This window comes from Mustela putorius, unplaced genomic scaffold (genome assembly GCF_011764305.1).
Source record: "Mustela putorius furo isolate JIRA1106 unplaced genomic scaffold, ASM1176430v1.1 tig00000580_pilon_pilon_pilon, whole genome shotgun sequence".
Taxonomy (NCBI): Eukaryota; Metazoa; Chordata; class Mammalia; order Carnivora; family Mustelidae; genus Mustela; species Mustela putorius.
In genome coordinates, this window is record NW_025421423.1 from 7922988 (window position 1) to 7938002 (window position 15015).

A 15015-nucleotide genomic window follows, 5' to 3' on the forward strand; every position below is an offset into this window, starting at 1 on the left:
AGAATATTGAATGCATTAGAGACAATAGTGTTGATTTGCAAAAAGAAGTAATGAAAACAGCCATTTTTAAATCATAATACAGCTTGCTATTTCTTTGAGAAAAATAGATGAACAATCCCCAACACTTTCCTTCAGTGAGCTGATACTCTAGTGAAGGATAGCCACAGTAGACAACATTTAAAGCACCTATAGTAGTGGTCAAACACATTACTTTAGAAATAAAGTCAGTATTTTAAAAACAACTCAGGTTTCAGAGATTGATCAAGGAAAGTTAAGTTAGATGACAGTAGATAAGAGTTATTGCAGCAGAAGAGCTAATTACTAGGTAGAAAAAAAAAATAGAAAAGACATTCCAAAAAGAAAAAAAAAAAAAAGGTGTAGAAAGTGTCAGAAACCAAAATGAGTACCATGTGCTCATAAAACTGAAAGTGGATTAATATCACTGAAGTACAGGAGGACATAATAAAATAATGATAGTAATTATATACCAAATCTTTCTAGAATTTCCATACTATGTCATGGTCTTATTGTAGGGGATAGATATAATTTATTGCATGCTTTCTAGGTATCTGATACCATTTAAAGCAGTGTGTTCATGTGTTTGCATGTGATTTGAAAGAGTATATATACTATATATACATATATGCTATATAGCGCGCTATATATATTATGCATACTATGTATATATATCATGCCATTTAATTAATGTAACAAATAATTAGGATTCATATATATTTATATATGACATATATCATATCGTTTAATTCATAATAACAGAATTCATTCCCATTTTAAATGTGAGAAAACTGATTTTCCAAATAGTTAAGTAATAGCCTAAGATGTCCACTCAGTAAGTTGTTGGGCCAGCATTCAATGTGATATATCTGGTTGGTAAAATGAGGTTGGAGAAGTAGATAACTATTAGGTTAAGGCTTCCAGTCTCCCATAAGCCCAATGCAATTGAAAACACATTATTTTTAGATCCATAATTTTCTCTTATCCTTTGAAAAATATTATCAGTTTTTTGTAAAGATATGTTAATATTCCAGAGCTTCACTCTAAATAAATGATGGGTGATTTGCATCATAAATAAAGTAACAATTTAGGATCATGCTGTCATGTAACAGATTATCATTATCAGTATCATGTATGAATCCTATGCTTTCCCTTAAATGAAATCAAAGGGACTGTGCCTTGCTATTAAGACTATGAATATCTTTATTTACTTTTACAACAAGTCTAGCTTTAGCAGAAAGTTTCTAAGAAGATATATGAATGCCATAATTTACAAAACTTTGGTTTTATTTTTTTTTAAAGATTTTATTTATTTATTTGACAGAGATCATAAGTAGTCAGGCAGGCAGGGAGAGAACGGAGGAAGCAGACTTTCTGCAGAGCAGAAAACCCAACGCGGGGCTTGATCCCAGGACCCCAGGACCATGACCCCAGCCGAAGGCAGAGGCTTTAACCCACTGAGCCACCCAGTCGCCCCAGTTTTATTTTTAATACCAATGTTATTAGGTCACAAAAGTCACAATGCTTCTTGTGTCAAACCTCTTGCTAATGAGAGCAAGAAGCCAAAAAAACTACAGAACTGCCTTAAGTGTTTCCATCCTATATATCGTTTTATTTCCCTGCTGAGTGTTTTATTATGAGGAATGTTGAAATATAAAAGGGTAGAATCATATGAAACTGATCAAACAATAACATAAAACTAAAAGCATTGCCTCCATAGTTACTTGAAAAGTATTATCATTGTATTGCCAAGCAAAAGAAATTAGACACAATTGGTGGCATATTGATGAGACAAGTTTTCTGGGAATGGTTGAGCTGTTTTATGACTTGAAGCAGGGGAAGATAGTTGAAACAGATTCTTTCAGCAGTGATTCTATCAACCCTATACCACATCTGCCTTATATTTCATATTTTGAAGCGACCTATGGGGTTAAAAAAAAAAAAAAGTTCATCTCTTACCTTTACTTTCACCATGCAATTGAATAATTTTACTATTAGTTTTCAGTTCAGCCAGGAGCTAATTTGATTGTGTACTGTTGTATACACTTGCTGATACCAGCAGAGTAGATTTCCTAATTGTTGAGCCACTTAAGAATTGTTAATGGACAGCTCCTCTTTAGAGAAGGTAAACAGGGGCATCTGGGTGGCTCAGTGGTTAAAGCTTCTGCCTTCAGCTCAGGTCATGATCTCAGGGTCCTGGGATGGAGCCCCACATTGGGCTCTCTGCTCAGCAAGGAGCCTGCTTCCCCCTCTCTGCCTACTTGTGATGTCTCTCTAATAAGTAAATAAAATCTTTTAAAAAAAATTTAAAAAGGGGTAAATATATTTTTCTTAGAAAAACAACCTGGAATGAAAATCTTGGTTCTCTGACCACAGATGTAGCCCCAGGGATGCTTTTCAATACATATGATTTTGCTGTTTTTATACAGAAGTAAGCCCAAATATCTCTGTAAATTTTATGCTTTGATACTGACAAGTGTTAACTGAGAGATACTCAAACCATCTTATTTGTTGAAATGAAAATTTTACCACCAGAGCCCAAGCATTTTTAAGAAGTTTTGTAAAGAAATGAAAAGAGAATATGCACTTGTCCTCTACTAAACAAATATTTTTTTTTCCTTTCCACAAACTCTGTCTTTAAATACTTGATTAGATTTAGAATGGGTGTTTTGTTTTCTTTTGTTTGAGAGAAAATGAAAACTCACTTTCAGAGAAAGATTAGTTTCTGCATGGCTTGGCCTACATTATTCAGGGGAATAAAATTATGCCTCAACATCAAAACCTTTTTGTTACTGTTGTGGATACTTTTGAAATCCTTTTTATGGGGCCGGGGGAGAGTCAGGTTATCCCTTCACAAGAAGGAAATGAAGTAGACAATTGGACAAACTTCCCAGGGCTGGACAAAGCATTTTTACAGGCGATCATTATTTCAAAGCCTTGTAAATGCATCTATAGACTGAATTCTGCATACCCTTGGATGTACTACTTAAATCTTTTGACATACACTTATGCGACTTAAGTATGCATGTATGCCAGATTCATACTATTAAGTATGCATTATCGCCTCAGTCCTTCTCCTTTCCCTGTACCTGTGCCATTTGTCATGCAACTTTACAGCACCCTCCCATTGGATTTTTTCATGACTTGCTTTGGCCAGTGGAGGCACTGCAGTTGTAATGTGAAGATCACTTGTGTGTTCCTATATGCCTTCTTACACCTTTGCAATCTCTTGATAAGAAAACACCTGGACTTGTTTACCAGCCCAGAAGGGGAATGAAAGACTCATGTTGCAGGGCCAGTTTGAATCTGCAAAGCCCAGCCTCGGCCTCTATATACAGGAGGAGTATGTATGTACCAACTGTATACCTCTGATGTTTTATGGTTTTTGTTATTACAATTACTGTGTCAAAATATAACTGACACAGGTTTCGTAATTCTTTCTTTGCTCACATAGGCAATATCAAATGTTGTCCCATAACAAATATATTGCAATTATTTGAAGACAAATTTTGCAATAAATTCAACAATATAGTATTTTAGATAATTCTATTGTACTGTGATATAGGGTTATCTTTTTATGGTAAAGCACATTGTAAGTGCTTTTCTTAAAATTGTGCATTCAAGTTGGACAGGAAAGCACTACCTTTCCATCGTGGAAAAAGGTGTTGCCTTCATAGATACAGGCTAGTGACAGGATGCTCAATTTAGGTTGGAGAGCAGAGTCTGAATTTGAGCCTTGTTTTGCTCCTTTAGCTCAATAATCCAAAACATTTATAACATTGTGAGTCAGGAGAAAAGGTCAAATTAAAAGTTCATGTAATGAACAGAAGAATTTTAGGGCAGTGAAACTATTTTGTATAATACTGTATGGTAGATACATGTCATTATATATTTGTCAAACCCATAGAATATAAAACACTAGGAGTGTACCCTAATGTAAACTCTGGACTAGGGCTTCTCACCATATAAAAATGGTGAGAGTAGACATCCTTGTCTTGTTCCTGATCTTAGGGGAAAAGTTCTCAACTTTTCACCATTGAATATAATGCTAGCTGTGTGGGTTTTTTTATGGCCTTTAAGACATTGAGTTATGTTCCCACTAAACCTACTTTGTCGAGGGTTTTTATAATGAATGGATGTCATACTTTGTCAAATGCTTTTTTTTCCTGCTTCTATTGAAATGATTGTATAGTTTGTATTTTTTCTCTTGTTCATGTATCACATTTGATTGATTTGTGAATATTGAACTACCCTTGCATCTCAGGAATAAATCATACTTGATCATGGTGAATGATTTTTAAATGTATTGTTGGATTCAGTTTGCTAATATTTTGTTGAAGATTTTTCTATCTGTTCATCAGAGATATTGGTGTATAGTTCTCCTTTTTTGTGGTGTCATTATATTGTTTTGGCATCAAGGTAATGATGGCCTCATAGAATGAATCTGACAGCTCGTTTTTTCTCTTCTGCTTTTTCGAATAGTTTGAGAAGAATAAGTATTAACTCTTCTTTAAATGTTAAGTAGAATTCACCGGTGAAGCTATCTGGTCCTAGACTTCTGTTTGTTGGAGTTTTTTTTTTATTACTGCTTGAATTTCATTACTGATGATTAGTCTGTTCAAATTTTCTATTTTTTTCCTAATTCAATTTTGGAAGGTTATGTGTTTCTAGGAATTTATCCATTTCTTCTAGGTTATCCAGTTTTTTGGCCTATAATTATTCATAATATTCTCTTATAATCCTTTGTATTTCTGTTATGTCAGTTGTCATTTCTCCTCTTTCATTTTTGAATTTGAGTCCTCTTTTTTTCTCTCTTCTCTCTCTCTCTCTCTTTTTTTTTTTTTTAATGAGCCTGGCCAGGGGCCTATCAATTTTATTGATATTTTCAGATAAAATATCAGAGAAAAAATGGTTTCATTGATCTGTTCTAATTTTTTTAGTTTCTATTTTATTTATTGTTGCTGTAATCTTTAGTATTTTCTTCTACTGGTTTTGAGGTTTGTTCTTTTTCTAGCTTCTTTATGTGTAAGTTTAGGTTGTTTAATGTGAAATTTTTCTCGTTTTTTTTTTTAAGATTTTATTTATTTATTTGACAGAGAGAAATCACAAGTAGATGGTGAGGCAGGCAGAGAGAGAGAGAGGGAAGCAGGCTCCCTGCTGAGCAGAGAGCCCGATGCGGGACTCGATCTCAGGACCCTGAGATCATGACCTGAGCCAAAGGCAGCGGCTTAACCCACTGAGCCACCCAGGCGCCCTATTTTTCTCGCTTTTTAAGGTAGGTTTGTATTGGTATGAACTTCCCTCTTAGAGCAGCTTTTCTTCATCTTAACAGATTTTGGACAATTGTGTTTTAATTTTCATTTATCTTCATGTATTTTTCTAATTTCCTCTGATTTCTTGGTTGACCCATTCATTATTCAGTATCACGTCATTTAATCTCCATGTATTTGTGTCCTTTCCAGATTTTTTCTTGTGGTTGATTTTTAGTTTGTGGTGAGAAAAGATACATGGTATGAATTTGATCTTTTTGAAGTTGTTGAGACTAACAACTTCTAACATGTGATCTATTCTGGTCTAACGTGATCTATTCTGGAGAATGCTTTGTGCTCTTGAAAACAATGTGTATTCTGCTGCTTTAGGATGAATGCTCTGAATGTATCTGTTAGATCCATCTGGTCCAATGTATTATTCAAAGCCACTGATTCCTCATAGATTTCCTATTTGGATGACCTTCCCATTGATGTAAGTAGGATTTTAAAGTCCCGTATTATTATTGTATTACTATTGATTACTTCCATTTGTTAATAGCTACTTTATGCATTTGAGTGCTCCAGTGTTGGGTGCATAAATATTTACAATTGTATCTTCTTGTTAGATTGTTCCCTTTATGATTATACAGTATCTTTCTTTGTCTCTTGTTACAGTCTTTGTTTTAAAGCCTATTTTGTCTGTTAAAAATATTGCTATCCCAAGTTTCTTTTCACTTTCATTAGCGTGATAAATGCTTCTCTCTCCTGTCATTTTCAATCTGCATGTGTCTTTAGGTCTCAGATGAGTCTCTTGTAGGTAGCATATAGATAGGTGTTACTTTTTTATCCATTCTTCACCCTATGTCTTTTGATTGGAGTGTTTAATCTATTTTACTTTCAAAGTAATTATTGATCTGTATGTACTTATTGCCATTTTGTTACTTGTTTTATGGTTGTTTTTGTAATTATCTATTCCCTTCTCTTACACTCTTCTCTGATGGTCTGTTTGCTTTCTTTTGTATATATTTAGATTCCTTTCTCTTTGTTTTTTGCATATCTGTTACTGGTTTTTGATATGTGATTACCATTATGCATATAACAGTCTATATGAGTTGATGACTGCTTAAGTTTGAACCTATTCTTTACTACTCTCCCCTCCACATTGTACATATAAAGAGGTAATTTAAAAAATGAGGATAAAGACCAGAAAAGATGATAGAGAAGAGAACCATTTTAACGTGAGGAAAAATTAGAAGGTAAAGAAAGCAACTCCAAAAATCTGAGGTGCAAGCTTGCACCTCAAGATGGAACAAGGAACAGCAAGGTGGTTCCAGAGGAAAGCAACTTTAACGTAACTCTATACTTAATTCTCTAAAATTAAATTCCATAAAAACATATTTAGACACCAAGTAATCCAAGTACTATGTATGAAATAACTGTATATTAAATGTTTAAGCAAAAGAATGACTGAAAAAATAAGTGAGGTACAGAAGGTCTCAAAATTAACCAAGCATATTAAAAATCAAAGCAAAGATCTCAGGTTTAAACTTGAAATGTAAAGAGGTTAGAAAATGTCGCTCCCATTTTTACAAGACAAAGCTGAACAAACTGAAATCACTGACCTCACTTGGGACCATAAAAGAACTTAAGTTTCATAGCAAACTCACTCTGAGATCTGGACACTGAGATGCATCAGAGAAATGGGAACCAAAATCTTCTCTGGAACAGAAACCACTAGAGCCATAAACTAGTAGGAACATTTTCAGTGGTAGTTTTGATAAGCTGCTAGATGTTATGCCCCAATAATGGGTCCGTGATTAAAGGAGCGAGACTGATACAAGGCGAAGGTCAAGCAAAGCTTTATTTCACGCCAAGCATCAAGAAACTAACCGAAAGTTCGGGGCCACACCTCTTACAAGAGAGGACGACCCTTCTCTATTTCACAGACTAGCTTTTAAGGGCAAAGGCCCTGTGGCCAGGCCTGGCCACACACTGGTGGCCAATGAGATTGTAACACACACAGGAAACTCCACAGTGATGCTAGGTGACCAATTGAGTTACAACTTACCCTAGTAGACATTTGAACCAGCCTGTTTCACCTTGGTTGGGATTGGCGCCAAAAAGGCTCCCCAAGGGCAGGGCCCATACTCCTTGGTAACCAGGGAGGCACTGATCTGATATCTCCACCTGGCCTGACCCACCTTTGTATCTGGGCTTTGTTACCTGAAGCTGGTTTCTGGGACTTGTCTCCAAGTAAATCCACTGGGGGAAGAGGAGCAGGGACAGTTTCTAAATAGGTCACTACACTAGAGACTAAGTATTATAAGTGAGGTAGAAGAAGAAAAATGGAGGGGGAATTCATGTTGGAAAATTAATGTCAGTGGTATATAAGTTGGAATTTATTGTCAAGATCTGGGGAAAAAGACAGAAGGGGAAAAGAAAAAAAGAAAGAAAAAAAAAACTAGCCGAGAAAATTCGTTAAAATAAAGGTATATCTCAGATGATACAGAAACCCAGCAGAGGTGTTCATATCTTGTATCTTAATTGAAACCAAAATAGATAAAGTGGGTTAAACAAAAATGACAGGAATCCTCAGAGAAATTGATAAATCAACTTTGTGCTGATGATATGGTAAAAGCCTGGGTCAAATAGGGTATCTGAAAAGAGCAGAGTTCAGTAGTTCCAGGAAAAGATCTATCCTGTAGAACTTGAAAGATGACAGCTCCAGAAAGATGAGAGAGGCTTTAAACTGCCTGATTTTGGCTGCAGTCAAAACTAATCCAAATGTGAAAACAAGGAGGTGGGGTATAGTTAAAAGGAGAATCTTGGATATTCTCAGAAATCTCTAAACAGCCCAGTTCCCATGGTCATGTGACAAACAGCACAGGATGCCATGAATTTACAATAATAGTGTCTGGAAGGATAAGGCTCACACCAGAGGATTGCAATATATTCTGAAAACCCAGAGAAGACTGCTTTCTCATTAGTTTAAGAGCAAGAAAACAAAGGGAAAGAAAGGCTAACTACATGGAGCAGATGGTATAATGTTAATCAAAGATTAAGGATGATTAGAGCACTTTGAAAGAAGGGCAATCTCAATATTGACATCCACTAATGTCATGAAACAGTTAACATATCTCTTATTTTTAAAAAAATTTATAATACAGTAGTTGAAGTTACTGATGATATTTCAAAGTTATCCATAGTTAAAGAGAACTTTTAATAGTTCAAATGCATGTGATTTTTTTGTAGCGTAATGCTAGTTTTCATGTGCATATTTTGGCTCTTGATTTTAGGTGGTTGTGGTATAATTATTTTATAACGTAGTCACCACAGAAACTAAACACAGTATGTAAATGCATGTTCTTTTGTGGTCCAGTGTGTTTTTGATTCTCATTTAGTGTCCAACTAGTGAACTATCAGAAAGGATAGGAATAAAATATAGTATGTGGTGTTTTGGTAATATTTTACTTTCTAAAGTTTATCTAACATTGCTTTTTATTTTTATTTGTGTAATAATTATTAAATTGTATTTCACTTTATTGTTAGTTTAAATATATGCCTAAAGATGAAATATGAAGACCTTAGACATTAAAACAGAGTCTGCTCTATTTTCTTTAATGAAATATAGATATTTGGGGATAACTTTCTTATCCCCAAATCTTATATTAATGAAGAGATCTTAAGGGTGCCTTGGTGGTCCAGGGATCAAAGTCCCACATTGGACACTCTGCTCAGCAGGGAGTCTGCTTCTCCCTCTCTCTCTCTGGCCCCCCACCCTGTTCATGCTCTCCCTCTCTCTCTCAAATAAATAAATAAATAAAAATCTTAAAAAAAAATAGTGAACAGATCTTAGAATTAACATGGACATTATAAAATTGATATATTAGTATCAAAATAGAGAACCAAATGTGCAGAATGTCCCATAGCTCCAAACAGACAGGTAGTAACTAAGTTTGATTTTGTGTCCAAACCATGTATTATAGACAATTAAGTCCAAATTCAAAGCACTCATTAACATAAATTTGCCAAAGTAGAAAGAATAAATAAGTTAACATTTTCTGTTTTCTTTTCCTCCCCTCTTTCTCTCCATTTCCTCCTTGTGCCTTCCTTCCTTCCGTCCTACTTGCTTTCTTCCTGCCTTGCTCAAGACAATCTGCCAAACTGTCATTCTGTTTCCTTTAATTCCATGCCCAACCTGTACCCAAGCACACTTCCTTAACATCAAAAGGAAAACTTTTGTTTAAAACTGGAAAATACAAGGGAGGCATTGAAGGGCAAATGAATAAAATGAATTTTAATACAAATGGCTTGCTGCCCCCTACAAATTATCACAAAACCTTCCAGAATGAGAGTCCGAGATCTTCAGCATACATTTATTTCTCTGATGACCCAAGTCCTTCTGATTTACATCTTTTACCTTTTTATACTGAGGTATAATTTTGACTATTAAAATGTCTGCATTTTATTTATTTATTTATTTATTTATTAAGATTTTACTTATTTACTTGACAGAGAGAAAGAGAGATCCAAGTAGACAGAGAGGCAAGCAGAAAGAAAGGGGAAAGCAGGCTCCCCACTGAGCAGAGAGCCCGATGAGGGACTCCATCCCAGGACCCGGAGTACATGACCTGAGCCAAAGGTAGAGGATTAACCCACTCTGACACCCTGGTGCCCCAAAATGCCTGCATTTTAAAGATATAACTGAATTAATTTTACTAATGTATATATTCACGATTATATATACACTGAAGATTAGATATATAGACCAGGGTGCAGGTACATAGTTTTATCTCACTGTGGTTTTAAATTATATTTCTCAGCTGCATAATTATATTAAGCATTTTTGGATATACTTATTGTCCATGTGAATATTCTCATTTGTGTAGTGTCTATTTAAGGTTTTTAACCAATTATAAATTAGCATGTCAATTTTACCTTTTGTTATTTGTGTATTTTGAATAAGAATTTTCAGATATTTTCTCCCACTCTGCAGTTTGCCTTTTATGTTTCCATTACCAAGATGGTGTAAAAAATAATTTAATTTTCTTTTATTCCTTAATGTTTTATATATACTGTTCACATTTTTATTGAGTTAATTCACTATTCATCTTTGGGATATAGTGGAACATAGTGGGGAATAGATAATATGATTTATAACAAGTTTTTATAATTCCACAATTATATTAGACAGTTCAACATAGAAAGTTGTACATTATTTCTTTTATCTTTATCTATTTTTAGCTCGACATTATTGTGATTTCTCCAAGAATCAACTATGGGAAAATTATTCATAAAAATAGACTCTTCTACTTTACTTCGAGAACTGTGCTCCTTAATCTGATGGCTGTACATCCGTTTTCCCAATCATTATAATTCTTAAGAGAAAACTAGAAATATCTCTGAAATAGAAGTTCTATGAGCTTTGAAAGCAGGTGTTATTAATTTAAGCAAGAGACAGAAAATATTTTAACAGGGGAAATAAGGGCATATATCTCATAGCTGGCAAATTACTGATTTATGACTTTCATTATGCTTTTAGAATTAGAACAAGATGTGAAACTTTGTGTTTAAATTATTATTCTTTCTATGACCAGATATAGTTTTATATAAACTACATGAAATAGTCATGTTAATAATCTTATACAAAAAGAAGAATCAATACAAAATTCCCAATGAGGTTTGCTTTGTTTCTTCTACATTCTCTTTCATTTCCTTCCTTGAGAAGGCATAATATGCTAGAATAATTGAATCTAAATTATTCATGCTTCTTCTACCTCAGCTAATTTTTCAATAAAATAACTGGAATATATAAACTATGCACATAATTTCCCTGTGAATAGTGATTGGGAGGCAGAATTATTATCCTTTTTATCGATACCATTTTTCTGGATGTTCCAGAAACTTCCTAGCAAATATAATTATTCAGCAAATATTTATTTGGTGCCTAGTAATTTCAAGGTTCTATGAGAGCCACAAAGATAAAAAGAGAATTCCCATCTTTAAGGAAAAAAAAATGAAACCAAGCCAAAAGAATTCTGTACAGGTAGTATAGAGTGTAGTATAAGGTATACAAAGATCTGTGCAGAAAGATGAAGTATTGCAAAAAGATGTATGTGTGGACTACAATGAGGACATGAAAGGAAAAAGCCATTGCAACATGTTTAGAAAATAGAGGCTGTTCTTAGCGGGGAAGGCTTAACTCATCCTTGAAATTTATGTTGGTTTTAGGCAACTGGTCTTAGAGAAGATATTCTAGCTAAGCCAGAGGACATGTGAAAAGTCACAAGATTATGAACATGGATGGAAATCATAGGATCTTACAGTTAATTTGGTATATCATGATGCATAAATCTAGGGACAAACAAGGAAATGAGTTTAGAAGGATTGTCTGTGACCAGTCTGGATTTTACCCTGAAGAAGATGGGGATATGATTATGCAGAAGTATAATGTGTTTATTCGGAATTTTAGTAAAATCACTATAGCCAGTGAGTAACGAAGGCAGCAGGAATAATAAACAGACTGGTAAATTACCATGGAAATTAAAATTTAGAGCTCATCTTCCCAATTCATTTCGTAGGCTTAACAAGTCCAAAATGATCAATTCTGTCATCTGAAATTATCCTACTGATGCTGCAATTAAAACAGTTTATGGGGTGGCTCTGTGGGTTAAGGCTTCTGCCTTCGGCTGGGGTCATGATCCCAGAGTCCTGGGATCGAGCCCCACGTCGGGCTCTCTGCCTCTCTCTCTCTGCCTACTCGTGATCTCTGTCAAATAAATAAATAAAATATTTTAAGAAAACAGTTTATGTACCCCTGCACACAATAGACAGGTTCATAGAAAGGGATATTACTAGATGCCAGCACCCCCACCTAATTCCTACTGTCTAGAAACGATTTCCATCTCTATGCTAGTTTCTCTGGGACCCCTATGAGTAGTTGAACAAATGCCACATGAAGGAATAAGTGACTTTAAAAATAACAAAATTACATGGAAATAACAGAAATAACAAGGACAAACATAGAGAAAAGGTGACACAAATAGGGTGACCATAAGCAGTGACTGCAGTCCGAAAAGGAAAAAACTAAAAGAAGTAGAAAGGAGGACCCAGAGAAGCTTACTTATATTGACAAAATCAGGAAGACCTTAGATTTCTACTCTCTCTTATTTTTAGACTTCAAAGAAAATACACAAAGATTTATCTGGAATTCACCGGTCTACCACATGAATTTGTTTCTACACGTTCCTCTGTCACTGTCTAATTTGCCGAAATAGCCAAGAGGACAGTACTTAATACAAACATAGTTTAGAAAGGGAGTAGATTAAAAGTGCAATATATGGATCAAGGGTGTAGACTGGTACCCTTATAAAAGTAGATTGACTGCCATGGGAAGGGGAAGATACAGAAACTGAAAGAATTTGAAATACTGTAATAGTTAGGATATATGGACTCAGAAACCTAGGCCTATTCATCTTTGTATTTCAATGCCTAACATGATTCCAGGCACATAGAAGGTGTTTAACAAAGTTTCCTTGAATCAGTGAATTGGGAACATTCTATGCACATACTATGATTGCATTATTTTATTGTGTTGGGCAAGAGGGGAAAGATAGGGAGACTAGATACCACAAGTTTACTGAAATTGGATTTGCCCAACCTGGTTAGTATAGTTTGTTTTTTTTTGTTGTTGTTGTTGTTGTTTTAAGTATTGCACACAAGTTTAAAATGGTCATTAGCAGATGGCTTTAGAACTCTAGAGAATAAGGTATTACTGTTCCCTTATGTACAAAATATGCTATGCTATCTTTCATTTGCCCTTTAAGATTCATTCTTCATCTTTCTCATTTGACTGCCCCAGAAAACTGACCTGCATTGATTGAATTGGCTGGTTCTCTTGTCTTCTGACTCCCTATTGGATTTGGCCAAAGGGGAGCACCATTAAAAAATGTCAATAAGGGGAAGGGGATAAGATCACAGTTCATGTGCCTCTGGCACTTCTCTGGCAGCTCATCTAGGACTGGCTGCTTTCCAGTTAGGGGGCTGCCCTACCTTCTGTCTTTACTGCCTAACAGGGAGCCTCAGCCTCACTACTGCAGCCCAAATTACTGCAATACCTTATGATTTCTTTACACCCTACAGGAATGCTTTATTATACTCTCTGCAAATTATTCAGTTCTACTTTGGTATTTATTTCTTGGTGGATACATGTGGTAATCAATATTAATCTAATACATCTAATTTGGTATTAATTTGGTAAGATAGTCAATATGTCTATAATTGATCTCTTTTAAAACATACACAAAGAGAACTATTAAAGCTATGGTAGTTTTAACTTTTAGAATCTAGTCTCATTCATCTATTTAAATTCCTCATTTAATGGCTGACAATTTATCAAAAAATATAGAAACATATAATCTTAGTAGGGATTATGTGAGAAATCAATGATGTTTGTTGCTAAGAATAGAAAAAATACCTAGATAGAAATAACTGTGAAAGTAATGCCATTGAGCTTCATAAGTAGACATTTATGAATGAGTTTAATAGAGAGAACAAGTCTAAACTATTCTAGATCCAATAAGGATATGATTCATAACATTCAAGCTCACTGTTTTCAAGTTTTATGTCTTCAAATACATAAAAATAGAAATTTATAAATTTGTAAATTTATAAATGTTATGAATTTATTTATAGAAATAAAAATCTTTTCTTAATTTTAAGGGAAATCATTTTGGGAAGTTTAGTACTTAGTTTAGAATATCAGAAATGATATTAAAAGATGATATAAAAGTGAGCCATTTCTAGAACATTATATATTTATATATGTATATAAATCTTTATAAACAAAATTGTAGTTTAAATGAGTGTTACTTTTTCATATTAGAACAAGTTTTATTTTGACTTCTAAAACTTAATTTTTTTTATTTAAGATAACTATAAATTATATGTATAAATCCCCATACACTTATAAGCAATAATACAGAGAGTATTCTATGTATCCTTTACCTAGTTTCTCCTAGTAGTAACAAATTGAAAAAATGTAGTGCAGGATCACAACCAGGATATTCATATTGATACAATCCACATCTTATTCCAGTTTCCCTAATTTAATTATACTTGTATATATGTGTATATCTGAATTTAAATATCAGAATTGCTACAGGGCTTTCTTGCCAATTCTTAGTTGCCATTAGACTAAATTCAACATGAAAATTGAAGGCTGCTAGAAAAAAGCACTTGAATGAAATGATATTTTATTGTGAAAAATTAAAAACATTTATTGAATAAGAACTTTAGTTCTTTTCAACAAATATATCATCACAATGAATATTTTCATTTAATTAAACTTGGTAAGCCATAGATTGTTTCAGGATTTACTTCTTTGTTAAAGTCAGAAGCAAAGATAATTGTAGAAATTGGAATTAATTGTAAGGTTATCTTTACCAAAATATTTAAGAAACTTCTGCATACAATATTGATAGGAAACTAATTCATTCCTACCATACCCTATCAGTATTGAAATTAATATCAGAAATATAAGAATCAAGGAAGATCACAAATTACCCTTAAACTTAGAAGACTATTCATCCATATGCCAGAATCTTTTACTTATAGAAAATAAAAGTACAAAATGTGCTGACTTGTAGTTACTTCTAAAGAAGGAGAGAAAATGCTAGATATACAAAGCCTCATTAATGTCCCAGATTGTAAGGACTAAGTACTGAAGGAGACAGTAAGCCAATAGAAGTTC

At 34.0% G+C, this 15015-nt stretch overlaps 1 pseudogene; it reads left to right on the forward strand.

Annotated features, from left to right (window-relative positions):
- The first annotated feature begins 11563 nt into the window (after positions 1 to 11563).
- The window catches only part of LOC101671995, a 34896-nt pseudogene continuing 31444 nt past the window's right edge, over positions 11564 to 15015 (forward strand).